Source organism: Schistocerca nitens, chromosome 4 (genome assembly GCF_023898315.1).
Source record: "Schistocerca nitens isolate TAMUIC-IGC-003100 chromosome 4, iqSchNite1.1, whole genome shotgun sequence".
NCBI classification, from domain to species: Eukaryota; Metazoa; Arthropoda; class Insecta; order Orthoptera; family Acrididae; genus Schistocerca; species Schistocerca nitens.
Window position 1 is genome coordinate 300,106,573 of NC_064617.1, and position 27,393 is coordinate 300,133,965.

Here is a 27,393-nt window from a genome sequence, read left to right on the forward strand (position 1 = left end):
GCAACAAGAGATCTGCTGTACAGTCACTGATCTACAGTTTCTTACTTTGTTATTGTTTTTAATTATCAGATTTCTTATTGGATTTATACTGTCGCCATGTCTTCCTCTCTTATGCCAATTCACATTTGAAAACATATCAAACACGGTATTCTAATAAATTGTTTTCATATGTAGCGAAACACTACCTACCATCACTCCTGTCATTTCTTTGTTTAAATTTAGTCCAAATGCTGTGCTGTGCATCGATATTTGTTCGTTTCTTTCACTATCATCATTACTCAGTGGACATGCAAATTACAAGGCTTGAGATATGTTGTCTTTACCCTTCTTAACCTAAATTTGTCACGCCCGATTTGCCAAATTTTTCATTTGTGATTACCATCTATATTTTGTCTTATTCTTCTCAGAATGTGTCATATCTTATCATAACTTCAAATGATATCATGAAGATGTCGTAATTTTTATCTATTCTTCCTTCCACTATTAAGGTAAGCTTAGAATTAATCTACTGTAACTTTACGTTCTCTGTATCCAACTTCATCACCGTACATTACGTCTTCACTTTGTCTTTCCGCCTTCTGTGTATTATTACAGTCCGAAACGTGTTGCGTGAGATGTTATATCAATCATCAGAAAGTTTTATCATTAATTACAGTTGTCTACTTTCTTTAGGTGATGATAATTTTGTCTGGAAATTTCAGGTTAAGTCTCCCATTTCATAGTATGTGATTACCAGAAAACGTAATTACTTCCTACTCCTCCAATCGGTTTTAACAGCTGCAAAAGGCTCACAGACACTCCTGCTCACTTGAGTTTAAATAATTCAGTGTTTTGTCAAACCCTGCACGCAATATCCGATCACCTATTCTTCTGTATTTTTCGTTTTCTGTTCTAGATTGTACAGAGGGCTTTTAGAGACCCTGTCCATTGTAAAACTTGCGTTCTTTCCATCCACATATTCGGCTAATTGGTAAGTAGGCAGAGGCGTCCGCAGTTGGAAACAGATGGGAGCAGTTAACAATACCGGCGTTTGCCTTACAACAAGGAAAACCTCCCGATAACCTTTTGTCAGAATTAGGTGATTGGAACAATATTCAATTTCTTAATATTAATGTTGCCCATTGCACCAACAAAATTCAAAAAATTCTGTGTGTGTGTATGAATGTGTACTGTACGTGATGCATGCATACATCCGTTTCTTCCTTAACAACCTCCTCTTCTCATTTTCTTATTGCATTCTGCTGGGGTGGAGTTGTCCTTTGTGATTAAGGCATTCCAATTCTCTGTCAATCTCTCATTCCTCGAAATTTTTACCTATTTTCCTGTACAAAGCTGCAGTTTCTCTTACGATCATACTTTCTTGGTTTCTTTTCTATTCTTTTCATCCACTATGTTTGTACCTTAGGATTTTGTGCTGATTTTACTTCTAAGTGATCTAAACTGTTGATTTCCTATCTCCTGCTTCTGTCATTCATTATTTAGCTACATCATTTCTTTAAATATTCATTGAATTTTTAGTATTGCTTCCGCTATACCTACTATGAGCTACTCCATTTAATTACTTTTCACTTCATTACCTGCTTCTGCTCTTCTACTGAACTACTCTCACCTGTTTATCCTGTGATTACTACTTCGAACGCTTTTACGTTTAGTTCTGTCTTATTATATTGTATTTCATCTCATTACCAGTTCATGATCTGAATCAGTATCTTCATCAGGTTATGCTTTAACATCTAGAATTTATTTTCTACCTCTTTAAAAAAAGTAAATGATATATTACCATTATAATTTCTTGTATCTCCTTGTCTTATCTATCTCTTTTGTTATCTGTGCAGGCAACAATCAGTTGAAGACTGCACCAGAACTCCACAAGGGATTCCTCTTTCTTGTTTCCTTTCACTTGTGGTTGACTTCACTCAACATTTGGTTTCTTTATGTAAAAGTCTTTTGTTGTATATCTTATTTTCGCTGTCTGCTACGTGTGTTTTTGCTCACTAAGTACACTGTTTCCGTTAAAGTGCAGTGAAACTTCACTAGTCCAGATTAGCTGAGACACGTCCAGTCCGATTTACTGAAAGCCCGAATAATAAAAATATTTTCTAAGATAATTATCTAAGCTGCAGTTATGAATATGCAGGTTGTCCCAAGAGAAATAGCCAATATTCAGGGATATGACAGGAACTATTATTTGAAGCAAAAAACTTCATACGAGCATACGCCTTTTTCCATATGGTTTACGAAATAAAACACATTTAATGTAAATCGTTATTTACTTTCTCTTTTATTTAACATATTGTCAGGTTTATAATGTACACACGTGCAATAGTAAACATCACAACGTCCGTTGTACAAAGTGCCAATAGAAAAATACGCATTTTTAACACATTCACCTCTAACTACTATTGTACACCTCACATTACAGCTATTGTGATGTTCACAATAAATGTTCGGCTAAATCACCATCAACTTCAAAGAATTTCTGCACTCTTAGGAGAACATATCGTGCTGATCGTCCAAGAGCCTCAGTATGTTCCCTAATAAGGGCAGTAGCGTCCGTGATGCTACTAAGTAGTTAATCTTTCGCATTCGCCTTTCGTTTGTACGTCTCAGACTTCATCCACAACCAAAAACAAAAATCTAAAGGGCCTAAGGCCTTGCGATCTTGGTGGCCAGTTAATAGTTCCAGCACGACCAACCCAGCGATTAGGCAAGTAGGGTTGTGATGTTCCCTCACGCGTCCAGTAAAATGTGCAGGGGCTCCATCATGCTGAAATGAATTGAAATCCACTTGGCCAAAGGAACGGCCTCGAGGTTTCAACTGTTTTCCAAAAAAATGCAAGTAATTCTGTAAATCTGCTATACTATCAGTCCCTCGCACTACTTTACTCACAACACGCCATGGACAAATGCGTGTTCAACGGGCTAGTTTAATGGAAAATATCGAACATTTAATGCCCTGATAATTCTCAGAAGCGTCCAATAATACGTCTCTATCTCCCTGCGCACACCGCCAATTGTATGCACGATAGTCTGAATTTTCGCATCCATGTGCAAGTGAATGTTCAATATATGTGCACTCATTCTCCCGTGTTGAGAGCCAGACATTTGTCCATAGTGCAGCGTATGCTGATGTACTCATCCCTCTTACCACGCTACATATACAGGAATTCTTGGAAGTTTTGCCTGTAGCTTCCATCACTCAGTTTTCTTGTTTTATCGCTGACAAGAAACCTGTACTGTGTGTGATTCCAACAATCTCCATATATTTTTACAAATTCATTGAGTGGCATATCAGTCCCTACATTCGCTTGGTGAATGTGTTTTAAATTCAAATTGTCTTGTTTGAAGGCTGTAATGAGGTTTGCGTTATTCCTAACCAACTGTTTTGGAATTCTGGAATATGTCTGACTCAAATAAAATACAGTCGGCCGGAGTGGCCGAGCGGTTCTAGGCGCTTCAGTCTGGAACCGCGCAACCGCTACGGTCGCAGGTTCGAATCCTGCCTCGGGCATGGATGTATGTGATGTCCTTAGGTTAGTTAGGTTTAAGTAGTTCTAAGTTCTAGGGGACTGATGACCTCAGCAGTTAAGTCCCATAGTGCTCAGAGCCATTTGAACCATTTGAACCAAATAAAACACATCAACACCTGTACTACTACCAAAACAGAAATATCATAGAATTTGATGATGATTTTCCACAGCAACATCATCAAATACGAACACAGTGTTTGGTTTTACTTTTTGTAGTGGTAGGATTTCATTGCTTTGACAGAATGTCGTGCATGTTACACCATCAATGCTTAAACCGGACTCCAGCAGGGTCTTTTAACAGCGACATGAGTACATTTGCCTTGTCGCAACTGGATGGACCTACAATTATCGCTCATATATTACCATTATTTTTGTTCTTCTTCCACATAGGACTAGTTGCTTACAACGAAGTTCTGTTGCTTCAACCCCCTGTCATGATACCGACTACATCAAGGTATTGGCGTGGAATGGGCTTTTATAGAAAAGAATTTGTGCCATCAACTAGATGGTATATATACACCAGAAAATGTTGCCTATTATACAGTTCAACAATGAATGCAGATGTTGGTGTGATTCATGATTCACACAGCTTGCTGCTGGTACAGTTGTACTGAAATTAAAGAGTACAGTGACAGTATTAAAATTTTTATGAGAGTTATAGGAAATAAAACACGACTTGTGGTAATATAAACATTGATTTTATTATTCAATAATCATACATTGGATGGCATACATCATTTTAAAAAATCAGCAGGTTCTTTCATCACCTTCACTCCTGTGCAGAATTTACCAAATAAAGTTATCTTAAAATAACTGAAAAGCCACGATCGCTTCAATCGTTTATTAGATGACCGGTTTCAGCACTCTGAAGGTGCCATCATCAGATTTGAACGGACCGTATCTCAGCGTCACGTTGACAGCCGCCATGTGACCCTGGGGACCCCGGCCTGACCTTGGGTTTTCATGACACGTGACACATCATACGAAGTATATACATAATAGGCTGCTGCGATCGAAGGGGTGTACCCTTTCCCTGTAGCGACTGGTTGCCTTCGCGAACGAGGGTGTTTACTACTGGCATTATCTTTGTGTTCTTGTTCACATTCAGAGTGCTGAAACCGGTCATCTAATAAACAATTGAAGCGATCGTGGCCTCACGACACACCATGTGTTCACTGCAAAAAAAGTTATCTTGTACATATGAGATTCAGCATGAATTTCTCTCAAACTTATTGGTTGTCCTTTAGTTTCTTTCGCCGCTATGTTGATGCATTGTTATCAATCGTTAGCATGCACACTATACACTCAGAAATTGCCTACAATGTCTCTAGGCAATAATCCAAAAGTCTTTCCATCTCTAGACCAAACGAAATTGTAATGGTGGAGTGGTATAAATAAATGGACTGGCCACCTGATCTCAGCTTGAGAGCCGTGCCATCGTTCAGTGATGTTATTGAGAGCATCAGGTTGCCACAGTAAATCTTCAAGGGAGGGCAGGACGGTTCATATTCTGTGGTCATCTGCTGATTAACGTAGGGCTATGCATTACACAGTTCATCCCACTCAGACTTCGCAAAGCTCGCTTTAACACCTCTCAATCCATTAAAGTTTCTAGCACAACACGCCAGTCACCATCCACCCTCTCAGTGCATTTTCAGACTCTAGCACAACACGCCAGTCACCATCCACTGAGTTACATTATAACCTGAACTGAATAGCATTAGACCACTGGGAGGAATTGGAAGTTTGCCATCCATCAAATCTACAACATGTCCTTGCAGTAACGCCAGAATATTCTGGGATAGTGCATATGTTGGAGACGAGTACTGACCTGCACCATATTGATAAACCAGCAGCACATTTCTTCAGTTATTCAGGGGCTGGCCAGGTGTCTTTATTTTACAAATAGATGAGTGGGATGGATAACAGCAACTTGTTGTCCTGTTCCAACAAGCTGGTCAGATGCGCTACAGGATTTCACACTGCTGCAGATGTTAGCAAGCTGGTGGCTACTGCTGCCGCCACTATGGACACTGTGGAGGTCGCTGCAGGTTCCGACAAGCCGGTGGGTGCTGCTGCTGCAGGTTCCGACAAGCCGGTGGGTGCTGCTGCTGCAGGTTCCGACAAGCCGGTGGGTGCTGCTGCTGCAGGTTCCGACAAGCCGGTGGGTGCTGCTGCTGCAGGTCCTGACAAGCCGGAGGCCGCTGCTGGTCTGGTCATGCAGGAACCCACTGAACAATGAAGTAGAAGAAACAATAAACGTCCACATGGAGTTGAACAGAGAACTGCTGTGTGCAATAATAGTAGCAAAAGGCTCTTCCACTTCTTTTGCAAGACAAAGGCAGATGAGGATCGTGGCTGCTGTTGACACTTAATGGCTAGTACTACTCCACTAACTGAGACTGGCGGAATGCCCCACTTGCCTTATAGCACCCCCTGTTGCCGTGTTCACATAACTGGATGTAGCATTCCTGCTCTCCTATTGGCAAACTCTAATTTCACGAGGGGGCGGGGGGACTGCTGCATTCCTATTGGCTCCCTGAGGAGGAGCTTCAGCCACCCTCCGTGGCAGTATTGTGAACTTTTTCAATCGGTCTGAGACTGCTGATGAATAACCCGCATTCATCTCTTAGTCATATTGATGGGGACTTTAAAAAAAGGCAGACAGTTCCATCACAGAGAGCCATTGGCACAGGTTGAAAATGCATCTTCAGCCCATCACTGTGGCTTCACCATTATATGCAGAAAAGTATTCTTCTTATGCTCATCCGTTATCTTTCCTTTCCTTTGCAATCCTCATGTAGGAATTATCGATGCAGTCGCCAGCTGTGTGCTTGCATGTTTCCCCTCGCTCATCACCAGCATCATCTCTATCGTATACATCTGGACAAGATGACTAAACCAAACCAGATGACCATTCCACCTCTTCCACTTTGTAAGACTGAATGGAATTTTCATCTATAGTTCTATAACCAGCATCTATCAGCATTAATTCGGAAATGTAGCTTCAATTTACCCCACTACATCTTCATTACTTGATGAAGCATTTTCTTACACTCATCTAATATCTGCGATTTCCTAGCATGGTGAAGAGAGCTACGGATGCAGACCGCAGCTGCATGATTACAACTAATATAGCTGTTGAACTCCTCCTTGTCTGACGTCAACATCTCTTCTATTGAACATATCGCACCAAGAAAAGATTATCTGGCAGCTCAGCACAGACTGAAGCTTCTCAAAAGTGGAAGAGGAGAGGCAGGTTGCAGGAGGGGGAAGTGGAGAAGGGGAGGGTTGGGAGAGGGGAACAGCGCCCCTAGAGTATTTAGTGTAAACTAGCTCGGTCAGTCCCTGCATGTCGAGGTGAACACACAAATCTCTGAGTTAGGTTACAGGAGGAAGCCCAATTGAGCTATAAATAAATTAATTAAATAAATACTCTGCCTTCCTCTCCAGCACAGAATTACTGTTTCCCACCAAAATTAAATAAAGTACACTATCCTAACCTTCCTCGCCTGGAGCTGGACTGGGATTGACTGTTTCCCTCCATTCCCACAGGTGACAAAATAGGAGGAGTAGGGGTAGGTAACGTCATAGGAGTGAGTGTGGAGGGGGTGTGACATCATAGGGGGATGTGGGAGGAGGGGAGAGGGCAGGGGGAGCCCAGCCGCATTTCGAATATATTATCTGCACCAAAACACACCTAGCCCAACTAGTTATAACTACTGCAATAGGGGAATGAATAACTACCCCAATAAAGAAGTGAATGAATATATAAACAAGTAAATAAAATTGTTAGTAAATTGGAGATCCCGCTGTCACTGAAATTTTGCAATAAGGTTTTCTCAACTAACATTACGTCGTTTTAAAATTATTTTACATGACTAATTGCGAAGTTGATTTCAGAAAGACATCGGAGTCCTCAGTACAGAGGGGATTTGCGCTGCCAATGTGTTTTTGAATTTTCCTTAACGATCTTATATCTTGGGCTCTGTGTCATCCATTTAGCGTTTTGTTTCCCTTGATTATGAGAAGTTTCGGTGTTAGGCTGCGATTGGATCCTGCATCGATAGACGCCTTGAGTTAGCCTTCGACGCATCCTTGTTTCCCAATGTCGAGTCCATAGTACTCACAACAGTGTCCTGTTTGATAGTTCTCCATCCCAGTTTGTTTTCTTTTGTAATCTCTATCGTAATGTCTCGGGCTGAGATGCGCGTTTCACTCAAAGCCTGAGACTGTTTCTGGTCAGTCATTTCCTATTCTTCCGAGCATATTGCCGCCACACAGCCTTACACGCTGTTATCTCATTTTCCATGACTTCTGATTTTTTTTCGACTTCGGTTAGTGTGTGGGTTGCCGCTACTGATGTCTTCAGTGTCACTCGTGTGTTCTCTTTCTTTCTTCGGATTCTTCCCCTCTAAACTGCTTCTGTTTATTGGTGAAATGTGATCTGCAAGAGGTGTCGCCATCTGACCGGTCTTCGCTTGTTTCTAACGGTCCTTACTTATTCTGAAAGTAGTTTTGTTTTTTCACTCTGCTAATGGTATCTCAAAACGATGTTTTGGGAGGATTCAACAGCTTCTTAAAGTAACCACAAACAGTGCACGCATTCTTTTGTCCGTCGTAAGTAAACAAAAATAAGTCGTTAGGCGATAAATCAGGTTAATAACGACAATGAGACATTATTTTGATGTTTTCTCCTTCAAATCGGTACGCACGCTACACCACGCGCAACCGGTGCGTTCCAAAATGCCATACAAAAAAACCGGATTATTCCGGGGCTTATACCTCGATTTCCCTTAAGGACAGGATCAAGCGGTTTGGACAGCCCTTGCCGTAGGCACCATTTGTATGTCCAGCAGCAGTCTTACTGTAACCATCCTACAGCACACGGTCAAGGTTTGAATATCAAACACTTTCTACAGGTTGGGCAAGTGGAGCAAATCGGTTGCATTAGATGTCGTCTACGGTGCACCATAGGGGGCTTATGGAGGCACCATTTAGTTCATGCGTGGTTCCTGAGAAAACCCGGAAAAATCTCTTTCGCCATTTTTCGCCATCAGCGGCCGACGTCTGAATACCTAACCACAGTAGATTTCACAAATTTTAACGGTATATTCTCTAGTCATTTATTTAGGAGTGTCATCTTTATAATATCCCGATCTCTAACAATTTCCATGATATCTTTACACGTTTCCGAGATACCGAGATTCAAACCTACTCTACAGGAACACGTAAAATATGCGCATGAATTCCGGTGTGAGCGGAAAACGTTGTTTATAATGTGACATATCATGGAGAAATATGCTATAAAATGTCTTCTAATTGTCTAGAAGCCCATGTTATAATACTGAAATAGATGCAAAATTTTTGTGCACGTAAAATCCGATATGAGGTGTAAAATTAGTTTTTCATTATTTCACATAAGTAAAATATCAAAATTCTTCTGACAGATAAAATTCTTTTTGTATGACATGCCCTGTCGTATCGGGGAAAAGCTGGGAACCTATGGGAAAATGCTCCTATCGGAGCACAAAAAGGCGGATAGGCCTATGTTTAGAAAACTGACGGAAAATCAGGTTTCAATTGCCTCGTTCTGAATTTCTCAGCATCTTTATAAAGGACAATGAGACATTAATTTGATGCTGTCTCCTTCAAATAACCTTTGTTTGACTCGCTTTGTGACAGCCGGCATTTACGTGTTAAAGAACGATGAGTCGTTCTCCTTTGTTTTGCTGATTTCATCGATGACGTTTGATAAATTATTGCATACACCTCAGTATTAACTGTCCTTCAATACTCTAAAGCAATAGTGGCGACATCTCCAGTCCAGCAGAAAAAACACCGATCAGTTTCTTGGAGGTGCTTCCAGCACGAATCACTTTTGTTGTTTCCGGTTCATTATAAAACAACCAAACAGTTGATGGCTGCTTAGTTTTCCACATTTCCTCTCCTGTCACGATGTTTTAGACGGATTTTGCATTTACTCGGTCGAAATTTTTGAGCATTTCCTCACGCCGGCTGACAAGCGAATATTTGAGTTTATGTCATGCAGTGCGGAATCCATCAGTAGCAGATCTATTTTCCAACTAAATGATCACGTATTACCGAACGTTTTGCAACATGGCAATTTATGCCTCGGTCAGACTGTAAGTAGCATCAGTTAGGCTGCACACAGCATCGATGTTTTCTGCTACAACAGCACTATTGTATGTCGTACCCAGCGAAATTTGTTCCAGCATTGTGGATTTCTTGATAGGAATGATATCACGTGATATCTTGGATGGAGAGTCGTCGAAAAATGTACCAGTAACTTAGTATGTGGCCAGAGATGTGATATGCCACCCTTGCTATTCGTGTTGTATGTTAATGACTATGCAGACAATATTAATAGTAACCTCTGACTTTCAGCAGATACGCAGCTATTCATAATGATATACCGTCTGAAGAAGCGCCGCAAGTATTCAGTCAGATCTTGATTCCAAAGTGATGCAAACAATGGTACCTTGCTTGAAATTTAAAGAAGTATAAAATTGTATACTCCATAAAACAAAATAACGTAGTATCCTATGGCTACAGTATCGACGAACACAGCTATAATCGGTCAACTCATACAAATAACTAGGTACTGAGGGACATGAAATGGAATTATCACATAGGTTCAGTCGTAGGTAAAACAGGTGTCAGATATCGGTTTATTAATAGAACACTAGTGCACTAAGGAAATTGCTTACAAATCACTTGAGAGATCCATCGTACAATATTGCTCAAGAGTGTGCGACCTGCACCAAAAAGGACTAACAGGGGATGTTGAACGTACACAGGAGGGGCAGCAGGAATGGTTACAGGCTTGTTTGCTCCCTGAGAAAATGTCACAGAGTCACTGTAGAAACTGAACTGTCAGTCACTTTAAGATGACGCAAACTATCCAGAGAAAGCCTACTCACGAAGAATGAAGAATTGGCCTTAAATGACGACTCTACGAACATACTACAACCCCCTGCGTGCCATGTGCAGAACAAATGAGGACGTGGGGGTATGCCGACAGTAGGGTTTGCCGGAGATTTGCTAATGGCCATGTTCAACAATATTATGCAACTTAGAACAGGTCATTGGTTCTGCCGCATCCCCGTAATAACAAAGAGGGACAGAAGTCTTCAATCTGCGTAGATTTAGATTTTGTTCAGCACGTAACTAATTATTACTATTACTTAATCATTTGTGATAATTTCTTGAGACTGACGTGCATTTTATACACTACCAGTAAACGCATAAATACGATGTGCTGTTCGAAGTGGAAGCAGTTTCACGCAGCTGCGTCGTGGGATACTGCTGTGATTCATGTTTCATAATTTAAAGTGAAAGTAGTGTCACGGAGACTCATTTAGTAACCACATTACATCTACGGAGTTATTCCGAAGTCACCGTATGGTGCGTGACGGAACGTACCCTGTACCGTTACAAGTCATTTCCTTTCCTGTTCCACTCGCGCATAATGCGAGGGAAAACGACTGTCCGTATGCCTCTGTACAAGTCCCAAACTCTCTGATCTTATCTTCGTGGTCCTTAGGTTAAATGTGCGTTGGCGGCAGTAGAATCGTTCTGCAATCAGCCTCCAATGCCGGTTCTCTAAATTTTTTCAATACTGTTCCTCGAAAAGAACGTCGCCTTCCGCCCAGTGATTTCCATTTGAGTTCCCGAAGCATCTCCGTAATATCTGCGTGTTGTTTCGAACCTACCGGTAACAAATCTAGCAGCCCGCTACTGAACTGCTTCGATGTCTTCCTTTGATGCGACCTGGGACTAATCCTAAACACTAGAGCAATACTTAAGAACAGGTCGCACTAGTGTCCTATATGCGATCTCCTTTACAGATGAACCACATTTTCCTAAAATTCAATAAACCGAAGTCGACCATCCACTTACCCTGCTACAGCCTGCCGGCCGCGGTGGCCGTGTGGTTCTAGGCGCTCCAGTCCGGAGCCGCGCTGCTGCTACGGTCGCAGGTTCGAATCCTGCCTCGGGCATGGGTGTGTGTGATGTCGTTAGGTTAGTTAGGTTTAAGTAGTTCTAAGTTCTAGGGGACTGATGACCACAGCAGTTGAGTCCCATAGTGCTCAGAGCCATTTGAACCTGCTACAGCCATTACACGTACATTCCATTCCATATTGCTTTGCAACGTTGCGCGTGGATATTTAATCGACGTGACTTTGCCAGCCGGTACACTACTAATACTGTGTTCGAATATTATGGGTTTATGTTTCCTACTCATCTGCATTAACTGACATTTTTCTATTTTTAGAGCTAGCTGCCATTCATCACACCAATTAGAAATTTTGTCTTATCTTGTGTCCTCCTAGGGTCACTCAACTTCGACACCTTACCGTGCTCCACAGCATCATCAGAAAAACAACCGCAGACTGTTGATTACCTTGTCCGTCAGATCATTCACGTAAACAGAAAATGACAGCGGTCCTTTCGCACCTGACGATACCCTTGTCCCTGATGAACACTCGCCGCCGAGGACAATACACTGAGTTCTGTTGCTTAAGAAGTCTTCGAGCCATTCACATACCTGGAAAACTATTCCGCATGCTCGTAACTTCCCTTAACAGTCGGCAGTGTGGCACTGTGTTAAATGCTTTACGGAAATCTAGAAATATGGAATCCGCTTGTTTCCCTTCATCTATGGTTCGCAGGATATCATGTGAGGAATGATCAAGGTGAGCACAAGCGATGCTGATTTCTAGACAGAATCTTTATCCTCTCCGGGAGATTTATTGTATTCTGAGAACATATTCAAGGATTCTGCAGCAAATCGATGTTAAAGCTATTGGTCTATAATTTTGGGGGTCCGTTCTTTTGTCCTTCTTATAGAAAGGAGTCTCCTGCGCGTTTTTCCTGTAGCGTGGGACTTTGCGTTGGGCGAGAGATTCGCGATTAATGCAAGCTAAGTAAGGCACCAGTGCCGTAGAGTACTCTTTGTAATACTGGATTAGGATTCCATATGGTCTGACGAATTAGTTATTTTCAACCCTTTCAGTTGTTTCTCTACACCAGCGATGCTTGTTACTAAGCCCTCCATGCGATAGTCTGTGCAGTTGTCAAACGATGATATGTTTGTACGACACTCGTAAGTGAATGATTTCTTAAATGCGAAATTTAAAATTTTGGCCTTACTTTTGCTATCTTCTGCTGCCACACCATACGAGTCAACGAGTGATTGAATATAAGACCTAGGCCCACTTAGCGCTTGTACGTAGAACCAGAATTTTCTCGGGTTCTCGCGATGACCTATTGCTAAGATATGGAGCTAGTAGTAGTTGTAAACTTCGCGTGTCGATCTGTTTACAGACGCACGAATTTCTGTCGTTATTTGCACAATTTCTTTTAAACCGGGAGTGCAACAGCCTTCGCTTCCTCAGTAGCTTTCGAATTTCATTGTTAAATCACCGCGGGTCTTTTCCGTCCTTAATCCACTTACTCGGCACATACTTCTCCAGAACCTGATTCACAATCCGTTTAAAATTTTCCCACAATTCTTCTACGTCCATCGCACCGGAACTAAATGATGTCATTTCACTGTCTAAGTGGGATGTAACCAACTGTCTATACACACTACTGGAAATGGAAAAAAGAACACATTGACACCGGTGTGTCAGACCCACCATACTTGCTCCGGACACTGCGAGAGGGCTGTACAAGCAATGATCACACGCACGGCACAGCGGACACACCAGGAACCGCGGTGTTGGCCGTCGAATGGCGCTAGCTGCGCAGCATTTGTGCACCGCCGCCGTCAGTGTCAGCCAGTTTGCCGTGGCATACGGAGCTCCATCGCAGTCTTTAACACTGGTAGCATGCCGCGACAGCGTGGACGTGAACCGTATGTGCAGTTGACGGACTTTGAGCGAGGGCGTATAGTGGGCATGCGGGAGGCCGGGTGGACGTACCGCCGAATTGCTCAACACGTGGGGCGTGAGGTCTCCACAGTACATCGATGTTGTCGCCAGTGGTCGGCGGAAGGTGCACGTGCCCGTCGACCTGGGACCGGACCGCAGCGACGCACGGATGCACGCCAAGACCGTAGGATCCTACGCAGTGCCGTAGGGGACCGCACCGCCACTTCCCAGCAAATTAGGGACACTGTTGCTCCTGGGGTATCGGCGAGGACCATTCGCAACCGTCTCCATGAAGCTGGGCTACGGTCCCGCACACCGTTAGGCCGTCTTCCGCTCACGCCCCAACATCGTGCAGCTCGCCTCCAGTGGTGTCGCGACAGGCGTGAATGGAGGGACGAATGGAGACGTGTCGTCTTCAGCGATGAGAGTCGCTTCTGCCTTGGTGCCAATGATGGTCGTATGCGTGTTTGGCGCCGTGCAGGTGAGCGCCACAATCAGGACTGCATACGACCGAGGCACACAGGGCCAACACCCGGCATCATGGTGTGGGGAGCGATCTCCTACACTGGCCGTACACCACTGGTGATCGTCGAGGGGACACTGAATAGTGCACGGTACATCCAAACCGTCATCGAACCCATCGTTCTACCATTCCTAGACCGGCAAGGGAACTTGCTGTTCCAACAGGACAATGCACGTCCGCATGTATCCCGTGCCACCCAACGTGCTCTAGAAGGTGTAAGTCAACTACCCTGGCCAGCAAGATCTCCGGATCTGTCCCCCATTGAGCATGTTTGGGACTGGATGAAGCGTCGTCTCACGCGGTCTGCACGTCCAGCACGAACGCTGGTCCAACTGAGGCGCCAGGTGGAAATGGCATGGCAAGCCGTTCCACAGGACTACATCCAGCATCTCTACGATCGTCTCCATGGGAGAATAGCAGCCTGCATTGCTGCGAAAGGTGGATATACACTGTACTAGTGCCGACATTGTGCATGCTCTGTTGCCTGTGTCTATGTGCCTGTGGTTCTGTCAGTGTGATCATGTGATGTATCTGACCCCAGGAATGTGTCAATAAAGTTTCCCCTTCCTGGGACAATGAATTCACGGTGTTCTTATTTCAATTTCCAGGAGTGTACATTTGTAGCAGAAATACTCCCCTAGACTTCTTGATTCGTTTATTAACTTCGATACCAAAGTCGCTGTGATGACATCATGGTCACTAATCCTTTCTTCCTGTTATACTCACCATGCCTTTCTTGGTGCAATTTCGTGATGCTAAGGATTCTCACGACTTATCTAATATGGCAGATACGAGTACAGTTTCAGAAAAATGCCTGTGAGGCACAACTATAAGCATAATTAAAGTTAAACAGAGGCCAATAAACTGTACACAACCATATAAACAATTATCATGAACGTCGAAAAATATAAAAAATAAACTTTATAAAATGGTTAAGTATAGACGTCTTCTAGAATAGGCTGCATTTAAGGTAAACATGAACACACTTTTTGTAAATACTTTATCACATTCATTTTTAAAACTCTTTACTTGCTCTGGGAAATTACGGGTCTCAGAGATAAATAATTCACATTATTTTTTACGTAGGCTTTATCATTTTAATGCTAGAGATGCATTACAGTTTATTTATTAATATAACTTAAAATTAATGCTAATAATGTTTCTTCAGTATAATTAATAATTTTAATCAAATAATATTCAAGGGCTGTTTAACCAAATAATCTGCAAGAACCCGGTGGCTTTCATGCAGGAATTAACGTCGCCAGTCTCTTCATAATTTTTTAGTTTTCTCGATCCTGTCGTCAGCTTTAAGTTTTTCCTCTTCCTCTTCTTTCCTCCATGACTCATTTTCAATATCACTTGCATGCAGTTGTGAGTTCCGCTTCCTTGTTCAACCATTCCACCAAATAGTTGATTCTAGGTAGCGTGTTTCCTGTAATGTTATTTGATTAGTTGTGCCACCCTTCAACAGATATCGTCTTTCGATAACTTTTTCTTTAGCAATTCCACATTGCGATGGGATTATCCCCGTTCTGGAGCCAGATATCCATAAAACAGTCAAAATATTAAGGGTCTTTCGTTATCAGGAGCTTGCACATGAATCTCAACCCAGCCAATATTTACCCCCTGCGGTTTCACAAGTTCCAGTGCTGCACGCATACTGACGAGAAGTCGTAAATTTTCTTTCTGACGGTACTCATCAATTAGATGGAGAGCTTGCACTTTTCTCCATAAACATCCACTTGTTTCACTTGAAGAGCGACCTCCACGAAAGGCCGATATTGCTGCTGCCCCAAAATCATCATTCACTTTTCTTCAATACCACTGATGAACAGGATGTTTCATCAGACGAAACAGGCGAACATAGGTTTGTTTCTTCTTGTTAGGGAGCAGGGCCAATGTAACAGGAATGATGTTTGTGTCATCATTCGCGCGTCTGAGACTGAGCGTGTGGTGTCGATTTGTGCAAACTTCTAGCTGCAATGTTCCATCCATAAAGAATGACGTCTTCAAGCTTTCTTTTCCATTGCTTCCACTAAAAATGATTTCCTGTCCTCTGCTGTCAATCATTTTTAAGAGATCTTCGTCTGGATCGATTTAGAAACGTTTCTTGGGTTTTATTGGTTCTCTTGCGCTTGACTCCGCTGAGAAGGCGAGGTCCTCTTCATGTTTTCTGAGTGACGCCTTACCGCAACAAAATCATAACCTTTGCGATGAAGAGCACCTATTTCGTCCTCGTATATTTTCTTGTGCCCGCATCTCCATTTGCTTCTTCACCTCCACAGCTGTTGTATCAGGTCATACTCGGAGATCATCGAAAACTCTCCATTCTTCGAACGCCTCTTCCCTTTGCAATGTCGGACTTTTCGCGTAAGCACACCCACGTAAAACACCTTCTTTACATTTCCTAACTTTTCGATACGCATAACCGCTGTAATGAGCGCGTCTGCCCTTTAGCAACTTCCATAATTATTGTTGCACTAGAAACTTCAGAAGCAAAGTAACCACGGGCCCTCTGGTTTGGATCTGTGCTTGGGGAAGGAGTAAGACTACGTAGTAACATGTAGTGCGGTAGCGGCTGCGAGTGGTTTTGTTTTACCTACAGACAGAAGCTGACTTGCGATCTCGCTATCGTGTGACTAACGGATTTATCATGCATATCCACGATGTTTTAAAAAAAAGAAATGGGAGAGACCATTGCATTAATTGTTTGTTCATGTGATAGAAAATGTTCTAATTTTTATTTGTTTCAAATATGTGTAGAATTTTTTGTAGCTGCGAAGTGAGTAAATAAAAAATTATTAATTAAGATGTTAATTGATGTCAGTGGTTACCATACCCGATTGTGACTGGGACCCGTCCTCAAACCTGATGACAAGGTTCGTTTCAGATATGTAACAAATTAATTATAAAAGTGCAGTCCGTGCAACGATTCACCAGCACAGACGTATGTGTCTGTACTCGTCGTACGGAAGCGACCTCTCAAGTAATTTGACAGCGCACACGTACGTACCCGTATTAATCAAGAGGGAGCGAAAACCAAACCCAAACCGAGCGAAGTGGCGCAATGGCTAGCACACTGGACTTGCACTCGGAAGCACGACAGTTCAAACGCGCGTCCGACCATCCAGGTTTAGGTTTTCCTCTGATTTCCCATAATCTTTCCAGGCAGATGCCTGGGTGGTTCCTTTGAAAGGTCAAATCCGATTTCCTTCCCCATCCCTGACACAACCCACAATCCGAGCTTGTGCTCCGTCTCTAATGGCCTCGATGTCGACGGGATGTTAAACCCAATCTTCCTTCCTTCTACTAAAGTTAGCTAGCTGTGTGTAACTTTAATAGTACTACTTGCAGCCGTTAACCCGCTGCACATTGTTACCCAGTTTTAGGTGTGAGAAAGTTTCCGTGTCTGAAAGTCTCCATGTCTGCTTGTTTCCGGGCACCTGAATATCACTCCCGTGCAACACATTACTTACAGCGCGTACAGACACATTTAGACAGTCATTCTTCGCGCGCTACATACGTAAATCAAAGGGGAAGAAGCCCTACTGCAATGGGAAGTACCTTGTACCATGCACTTCACATTGGTTTGCAGATTGTGGCCGGCTGTGGTGGCCGAGCGGTTCTAGGCGCTTCAGTCTGGAACCGCGCGACCGCTACGGTCGCAGGTTCGAATCCTGCCTCGGGCATGGATGTGTGTGATGTCCTTAGGTTAGTTAGATTTAAGTAGTTCTAAGTTCTAGGGGACTGATGGTCTCAGATGTTAAGTCCCATAGTGCTCAGAGCCATTTTTGCAGATTGTGGAGATAGATGTGATGATGTACATCAACGAATTTCTGCAAATAATTTTTGAATAATCTTTCCTGAAAGTGACTGAATGACAGTAATTGAAAGAATAGATTCGAGACATTGTTATAGAGTTTGCTCTTTACCGTAACTGTAAAAAATCATCCAATGAAAATTTATGTGTGAAATATCCATTTTTTCCATAACACTGTTAAACTATCACTACAAAGTCACTATTTCGCCAATATTTGAGATGCTGTTATGTTACTAACAAATTTTAAGACAGTGGTAATGGTACGTCCAACAGTACCACGTATGGTTATTCCTAAGCGCCTGTAGGCGAAAATCCTACAGCTGCGATGTTTTCACACGAAAGTTTTGAGCAACGTCCGTAAAGTGTGTTTTCTCATCTTAACTTGGGGGAATCTACCGAAATACATTTATATCGGTAACTAGTCACTTTGTGTTTCCACAGCCAGCATCTTCGTTTGAAGGATTTATTTAAAATTAATATTACATGGATGACAATTATGGGGTAAATTTTCTCCGTCATTTCATAGGATGTGTAATGCAGAAACACTCAGAAAATGCGAGATTTGACTAAAGACATTTGTGGATATAAACTGATTTTCATAATAATGTTAAACTGACACCTCAGATATATGGATGGGGACGTGTATATATATTCATAGTAGGTTTTTGTAGTCACATGTGTTCTTATATGTTAAGAGGTAGCAATATCAAACTTTGCTTTGACTAAAAAAACTAACTCATTTGTCTCATGCAGCAAACATTTTCAAAGTTTATTGTACAAACACAAAACGGCAAGCCACGTCATAAAATTTAGGGCTCTTGGGTCAAGAAAACATTTGTTTGAATTAGCAGTAGAAAGATATGGAGCATTTGTAGTTTTTGTTTTTTATTTAACGCAAAAAAGAGAGGCAGATGAAAAAAGTAGCTGCTAACAGTAACATGATTGTAGCGTCGTTTTAAAGCCTGTCTTTTAGGATGTGGAGCAAGTACTCATTTACATTATCTCTTTTCTCCACCCGCAATGCGGTGCAGTGTGCATCGTCACAACTTTGCAGCGTTTACGACTGCCACGATGTGGTCTGTGATCTTAAAATTATATCTGGGGAAGCTCGTGTGTAATTGCATTAAGTACTGGGGGAAGCCAGTGGGTCATCAGCGACTGGATAATTACACAAAACTCTAGATGACATCTGTGAGATGCAAACTTACACACCGAAAAAATTTTGAAATGTTCTTAAACAGCCGAAGTCGTGGTGCAACAGTCGCTCGGAACACACAGCTGTTTCTCTGAATAGAGCGTAAAATCGGGTAATCCTCAATTGTTATATTTGCTCACATGTGAAACAAAATTATGCTTAATTTCATTCATCAAAAACGATATGTTTTGAAATCCGGAAGCTGTGTCAATAATAATTCAAATAATAAAATGCGGCACCAGTAATGCTTTTTCATGCGCAGCACGTCGCGAATTTATTCCCATTTTAAAGAGCGTTGCGAGTTTAAATAGGTAATGCATGTGATGTATGCGTGTATGTCGTTCTGAATCTCTGTCCCCGACGTCTTTTTTTTATGTTGTCACTGCAATTTGAAAACGCAAAACGTAAATCTTGGAAGATTCTGATGCAAAATAGAATTTTCTATGTATCTAGTTGCAGATGTAACTGTGATGGAAGAGTGTAAACATACGTTTTCAGCTGACATTTTTTCAGTCACTTCACACGAGGTCAGGATCCCATACTATTGTGGGACGGTTGGCGAAGAAATTCTGGTAAGTTTTAGATTCACCCCATGACCGTCCGCACTGACAAAGACGTATCTGGAAGCTTCTTGTGAAAGTGTACGCCAATTGAAAGTTTTGAACGAGTGAACCAGCTAGGGAGTTACCAGGTATTCCTTCCATTGACCATTCACAGTAAAGTAAAATAATTATTTAAATTAATTATTAGGGTTCCATTCTACAATCTAAATAAACGGAAACCTTACAGGATCGCCGCTTTGTTGCCCGTCTGTCTATGTGTCCGACTCTAGTAACCCTTTTTCTCGTGAACGGCTATCTATTTCCCATATTAAGGGCTATGGTCCCTTGGGAGTGTAGAAATTTTGAACATCTAAGGCACTTTCAAGATGCGGCCATTTATGTCACATATTTTGATACTCGAACACTCGGCCTTCAAAAGCCGTGCACGTAGAATTTGTCAGGAAGCAAGGTTCCACAGTAAGACCATAGGAGCAAATCTGGAAATTGTTGATTTGCAATTATATGACACGAAAAAACATTTTTTGTCATTTTTTATCGTTCTGTCCATTTGTCTGTCCGTCTGTTAAAGACCCTTTTTCTCTGGAATATTTTGTCCATAGTTTGCCTATAGGCCCTTGGCGGTGTAATTGCAGTAAGCTTATAAGTCAATGCAACCCAAAGATACGGCCGTTTATGTCACATATCTTGTTATTCGCAAACTCACTCACCTTAGGATACTTCCCGCTGGCCTAGAATCAAGATCTTTGGCAAAATGCAAAGACTCGCAGTACAACCAAAGGAAAAAATCCGAAAACTGTAAATCTGTAATGACACCACAGGTAAAAAAATTTTTTGTCATTTATTATGATACTGTCTCTCTGTCAGTCTGTAAAGACCACTTTTTCTCAGGAACGGGAAGACGTAGGAAATTGAAATTTGTGTCACATATTAAGGTCTGTGGTTCCTTGGCGATATAATAAGCGTTAACTTGTAAGTCAATGTAACCAACTGATACGGCCCTTTCTCAGATATTTTGATACTCGCAAACTTGCTCATCAAAAATGTCGAGATTCTCGATTCCTGGAATGCGTGAACTGCCTGTATACATAACTAAATTTGTACGAAACCCTCAGACCGCGAGTCCTTCTCGCAACTGACCAACTTTTTTAATACGACACAGTTTTAAATCGGACTAGAAAGTATATTTTATATTTCACCTAGCCCCATACTGATTCCTACGGCTATAGTGATAGTCCTGAAAACTTATGAGTGTGAATTTTGAGTAGCTATGAAAATACTTGTAATACTGAAAACAAAAAACGCGAGTCACTTGCAGTACATAACTGATCCATGAACTCTTCATCTCCTTACTATTATCTAAAGCATGCACCCCACATTTTTCGTTTTAAAACTTCCAGTTATTTTCACAGTTATTGAATTCACAATCACAGGTTTTCAGGACTATCTATATGGGTTTAGGGATCTGTATGTGAGTTGGGGAAAATTTGTACTTTTTAGTCCGATTTAGAAACGTGGTATATTTAAATTTTAGTTTTACTTTAATAATTATTTTATGCTTCTTATTCCTGCGTGTGTGAAGCTTTCACTGGATTTTAAACATGCACTCCGTCTTCAGGCCACAAGTGGCCCATCGGGACCATCCAACCGCGTGTCATCCTCAGCAAAGGATGTGGATAGGAGGGGCATGTGGTCAGCACACCGCTCTCCCGGTCGTTATGATGGTTTTCTTTGACCGGAGCCGCTACTGTCCGGTCGAGTAGCTACTCAATTGGCATCACGAGGCTGAGTGCATGCCGGAAAATGGCAGCAGTGTACGGCGGCCCGGATGGTCACCCATCCAAGTGCCGGCCACGGCCGACAGCGCTTAACTTCGGTGATCTGACGGGAACCGGTGTATCCACTGCGGCAAGGCCGTTGCCGGATTTTAAAAATGTTCTTCTGATTATAAGACAGACCTGTTAAGTTTCAGCTTTATTTCAGTGTCATTTCACCTGAAAAATCTGAAATTGCGAAGTATTGTACGTACCAACCAATATTATATCATTCTCGTTAATTTTTAGTATACTAAAGATGAAGGAGTAAGCGAAATAAATTTTTCACTTGATTTTTTATAAACAGTAGTTTTCTAACTACGACTTCGCCCTTGTACGCGAATGTCACACATATTGCACATCTACATTTAAGTGTACATCACACTCCGCAAGCCACCTAACGTTGTGTGGCGGAGGGTACGTTTGCACTACTACTTGAGCCCTCCAACCTTGTCCCACTCGCAAATAGCGTGTGGTAAGAATGGTTGTCGGTAAGCGTCTGTATTGCCTCTAATTTCTCGAATTTTCCCCTCGTGGTCATAACTCGAGACGTATGTGTGGAGAAGTAATAAGTAGTCCGACTCTTCCCGGAAAGTGCTGTCTCGGAATTTCAATACTAAATCTCTCCGTGATGCACAACGCCCCTCTTGCAACGTCTGCCAGTTGAGTTTGTTGAACATCTCCGTAATGCTCTCGCGCCGGCTAAACGCTCCCTTGGTGAAACGCGCCGGCCGTGGTGGCCGAGCGGTTCTAGGCGCTACAGTCTGGAACCGCGCGACCGTTACGGTCGCAGGTTCGAATCCTGACTCGGGCATGGATGTGTGTGATGTCCTTAGGTTAGTTAGGTTTAAGTAGTTCTAAGTTCTAGGGGACTGACGACCTCAGAAGTTAAGTCCCATAGTGCTCAGAGCCATTTGAACCATTTTTTTGACGAAACGCGCCACTCTTCGTTGGAAGGATCCCAGACAGATGAACAAGAATCGGTCGAACAAGCGTCTTATAAGCCACTTCTTTCGTGGATGAGTTACACTTCCTTAAGATTCTTTCGATGAATCTAAGTCTGGTAACTGCTTTTCCCACTATCTGTTTTATGTGGTCATTGCACATAAGACCGCCCTGGATAGTTGCGCATAGATATTTTACGGCAGACGCTGTCTCCAGCTGTTCGTCATCAATGATGTAGCTATACAGTAGTGGATTTCTTTTCCTATGTATGCGCAAAATGCTACATTTATTTACATTCAGGATCAACAGACAGAGCCTGCACCATTGATCAATTCTCTGCAGGTCGTCCAGCAAATTCTTACTATCTCCTTGGCGTTGCTACTTTGTTATATACAACCGCATCATTTGCGAACAGCTTTAAAGAGCATCCGACGATTTCTACTAGATTATTTATATATATGGTAAACATTAATGATCCTATCTATCACAGTTCCTTAGGGTCCTCCGGAAATTACCTATACATCTCTCTATTTTGTTCCATTAAAATCGACGTGTTGACTTCAATCTGCAAGAAGGTCTTGGATCCAGTTGCAGATCTGCTCCGGTACTCGATAAGCTCGATTTTTTTTTCAGTACGATGCAGTGAGGGACGGTGTCAATTGCCTTCCTGAAGTCAAGGAACACGACATCAATCTGAGCGCCATTGTCTACGGCGTTGCGGATCTCATGGAGGAACAGAGCGAGCTGAGTTTCACAGGATTTATTTTTGCGGAATCCATGTTGATTTTTATAGAGGACGTTTTCATTCTCTAAAAAGTCCTAATCCTTGAGCATAAAACATGCATCTGTATTCATCTGTCCTAAGACCCCTCTTAAAAATTGGAATGACATGCGCTTTCTTCCAGTGGCCAGGTACCCTTCGTTGCTCAAGCGATCTACGATAAATTACTGCTTGGAGGGGAGCAAGTTCTTTCGCATCATCTTTGTAGAATCTTATAGGTATGTCATCTGGTCCTATCACCGTTCCCACCACTGTTTTTCTATTCCGCGATCGGTTATCTCAGTATACCTTTTCGACGTTCGTACGACGGTTGAAAGAAATGAACTTCTGCGATGAAACAATTTCGAAAGATCGAATTCAGTATTTCAGCCTTCTCTCTATCTTCCGTTTCGGTGCCAGTATGGTCACTAAGTGAATGAACACATGATTTTGACCCACTTAATGATTTTACATACGACCAAAACCTCTTAGGGTTTTTTATTCAGATCGGTTGACAAAATTTTACTTTCAAGCTCATTGAACGCTTCTATCATTGCTCTCCTTAAGCTCATTTTCGCTTCGTTCATCTTTTCTACACCTACATTTATACTCCGCAAGCCACCCAACGGTGTGTGGCGGAGGGCACTTTACGTGCCACTGTCACTACCTCCCTTTACTGTTCCAGTCGCGTATGGTTCGCGGGAAGAACGACTGTCTGAAAGCCTCCGTGCGCGCTCTAATCTCTCTAATTTTACATTCGTGATCTCCTCGGGAGGTATAAGTAGGGGGAAGCAATATATTCGATACCTCATCCAGAAACGCACCCTCTCGAAACCTGGCGAGCAAGCTACACCGCGATGCAGAACGCCTCTCTTGCAGAGTCTGCCACTTGAGTTTATTAAACATCTCCGTAACGCTATCACGGTTACCAAATAACCCTGTGATGAAACGCGCCGCTCTTCTTTGGATCTTCTCTATCTCCTCCGTCAACCCGATCTGGTACGGATCCCACACTGATGAGCAATACTCAAGTATAGGTCGAACGAGTGTTTTGTAAGCCACCTCCTTTGTTGATGGACTACATTTTCTAAGCACTCTCCCAATGAATCTCAACCTGGTACCCGCCTTACCAACAATTAATTTTATATGATCATTCCACTTCAAATCGTTCCGCACGCATACTCCCAGATATTTTACAGAAGTAACTGCTACCAGTGTTTGTTCCGCTATCATATAATCATACAATAAAGGATCCTTCTTTCTATGTATTCGCAATACATTACATTTGTCTATGTTAATGGACAGTTGCCACTCCCGGCACCAAGTGCCTATCCGCTGCAGATCTTCCTGCATTTCGCTACAATTTTCTAATGCTGCAACTTCTCTGTATACTACAGCATCATCCGCGAAAAACCGCATGGAACTTCCGACACTATCTACTAGGTCATTTATATATATTGTGAAAAGCAATGGTCCCATACCACGCCCCTGTGGCACGCCAGAGGTTACTTTAACGTCTGTAGACGTCTCTCCATTGATAACAACATGCTGTGTTCTGTCTGCTAAAAACTCTTCAATCCAGCCACACAGCTGGTCTGATATTCCGTAGGCTCTTACTTTGTTTATCAGGCGACAGTGCGGAACTGTATCGAACGCCTTCCGGAAGTCGAGAAAAATGGCATCTACCTGGGAGCCTGTATCTAATATTTTCTGGGTCTCATGAACAAATAACGCGAGTTGGGTCTCACACGATCGCTGTTTCCGGAATCCATGTTGATTCCTACATAGTAGATTCTGGGTTTCCAAAAACGACATGATACTCGAGCAAAAAACATGTTCTAAAATTCTACAATAGATCGACGTCAGAGATATAGGTCTATAGTTTTGCGCATCTGCTCGACGACCCTTCTTGAAGACTGGGACTACCTGTGCTCTTTTCCAATCATTTGGAACCCTCCGTTCCTCTAGAGACTTGCGGTACACGGCTGTTAGAAGGGGGGCAAGTTCTTTCGCGTACTCTGTGTAGAATCGAATTGGTATCCCGTCAGGTCCAGTGGACTTTCCTCTGTTGAGTGATTCCAGTTGCTTTTCTATTCCTTGGACACTTATTTCGATGTCAGCCATTTTTTCGTTTGTGCGAGGATTTAGAGAAGGAACTGCAGTGCGGTCTTCCTCTGTGAAACAGCTTTGGAAAAAGGTGTTTAGTATTTCAGCTTTACGCGTGTCATCCTCTGTTTCAATGCCATCATCATCCCGGAGTGTCTGGATATGCTGTTTCGAGCCACTTACTGATTTAACGTAAGACCAGAACTTCCTAGGATTTTCTGTCAAGTCGGTACATAGAATTTTACTTTCGAATTCACTGAACGCTTCTCGCATAGCCCTCCTTACGCTAACTTTGACATCGCTTAGCTTATGTTTGTCTGAGAGGTTTTGGCTGCGTTTAAACTTTGAGTGAAGCTCTCTTTGCTTTCGCAGTAGTTTCCTAACTTCTTTGTTGTACCACGGTGGGTTTTTCCCGTCCCTCACAGTTTTACTCGGCACGTGCCTGTCTAAAACGCATTTTACGATTGCCTTGAAGTTTTCCCATAAACACTCAACATTGTCAGTGTCGGAACAGAAATTTTCGTTTTGATCTGTTAGGTAGTCTGAAATCTGCCTTCTATTACTCTTGCTAAACAGATAAACCTTCCTCCCTTTTTTTATATTCCTATTAACTTCCATATTCAGGGATGCTGTAACGGCCTTATGATCACTGATTCCCTGTTCTGCACTTACAGAGTCGAAAAGTTCGGGTCTGTTTGTTATTAGTAGGTCCAAGATGTTATCTCCACGAGTCGGTTCTCTGTTTAATTGCTCGAGGTAATTTTCGGATAGTGCACTCAGTATAATGTCACTCGATGCTCTGTCCCTACCACCCGTCCTAAACATCTGAGTGTCCCAGTCTATATCTGGTAAATTGAAATCTCCACCTAAGACTATAACATGCTGAGGAAATTTATGTGAAATGTATTCCAAATTTTCTCTCAGTTGTTCTGCCACTAACGCTGCTGAGTCGGGAGGTCGGTAAAAGGAGCCAATTATTAACCTAGCTCGGTTGTTGAGTGTAACTTCCACCCATAATAATTCACAGGAACTATCCACTTCTACTTCACTACAGGATAAACTACTACTAACAGCGACGAACACTCCACCACCGGTTGCATGCAATCTATCCTTCCTAAACACCGTCTGTACCTTTGTAAAAATTTCGGAAGAATTTATCTCTGGCTTAAGCCAGCTTTCTGTACCTATAACGATTTCAGCTTCGGTGCTTTCTATCAGCGCTTGAAGTTCCGGTACTTTACCAACGCAGCTTCGACAGTTTTGTGTGTCAGCTAGATTTTACTTCTCTTTAATCTGAGATGAAGTTCTCTTTGATTACGTAGCAGTTTACTAACACGGCTATTAAACCGTGGTAGCTCTTTCCCATCCCTTAAGACCTTGCTCGGAACATAGTTGTCCTCAAAATATTTCACGATGCCTATGAATCTTTTTTTCCATTTGTTCTCCACATCTTCGTCCTCATCAACGAATGTTTCATGCTGACTGCTCAGATACTCTGAAATTTATATCCTGTCACTAAGCAAAAATATCTTCCTATCTTTCTTAAAATTCTTTGTAAGAGCCGCTGTCATAGATGCTATCACAGCCTTATGATCACTGATACCTTCCTCTACGTTAACTGATTCGATAAGTTCAGGTATCAGGTCTAAGACGTTATCCTCACGAGTTGGTTCTCTAAATATCTGCTCAAAGTAATTTTTCGACAAGACATGCAGAACAATGTCACACGAATCCCTGTCTCTGGCACCAGTTTCGGTAGCATGACACTTCCAACATAAACCTGGCAAGTTGAAGTCACCCTCTGTAACAACGGCAAATTATTAACGATATTCTGCAAGTGCTATCTGAAGCGCTCTACCGCTACAGGCGGTCTATAAAAGCACCCGATTTTTGATACTTAACTTCACCCAGATTAATTCACAATCGGATCCGGAGGCGGTGGTATTGTGGTGTGGTATTTTCATGGAGGGGGCTTGCACCCCTTGTTCTTTTGCGTGGAAATATCACAACACAAGCCAACATTCATGTTTTAAGCACCTTCTTGGGGATGGCGATTGCATCTTGCAACGCGATCGAGCACCTGTTCATAATCACGGCCTGTGGCGGAGTGGTTACACGACAAACACATCCCTGTAATGGACTGAGTTCCACGGATTTCTGACCTGAATCCTATAGAACACCTCTGAGATATTTTGGGACGCTAACTTCGTGCCAGGCCTCACCGACCGACATCGACACGTT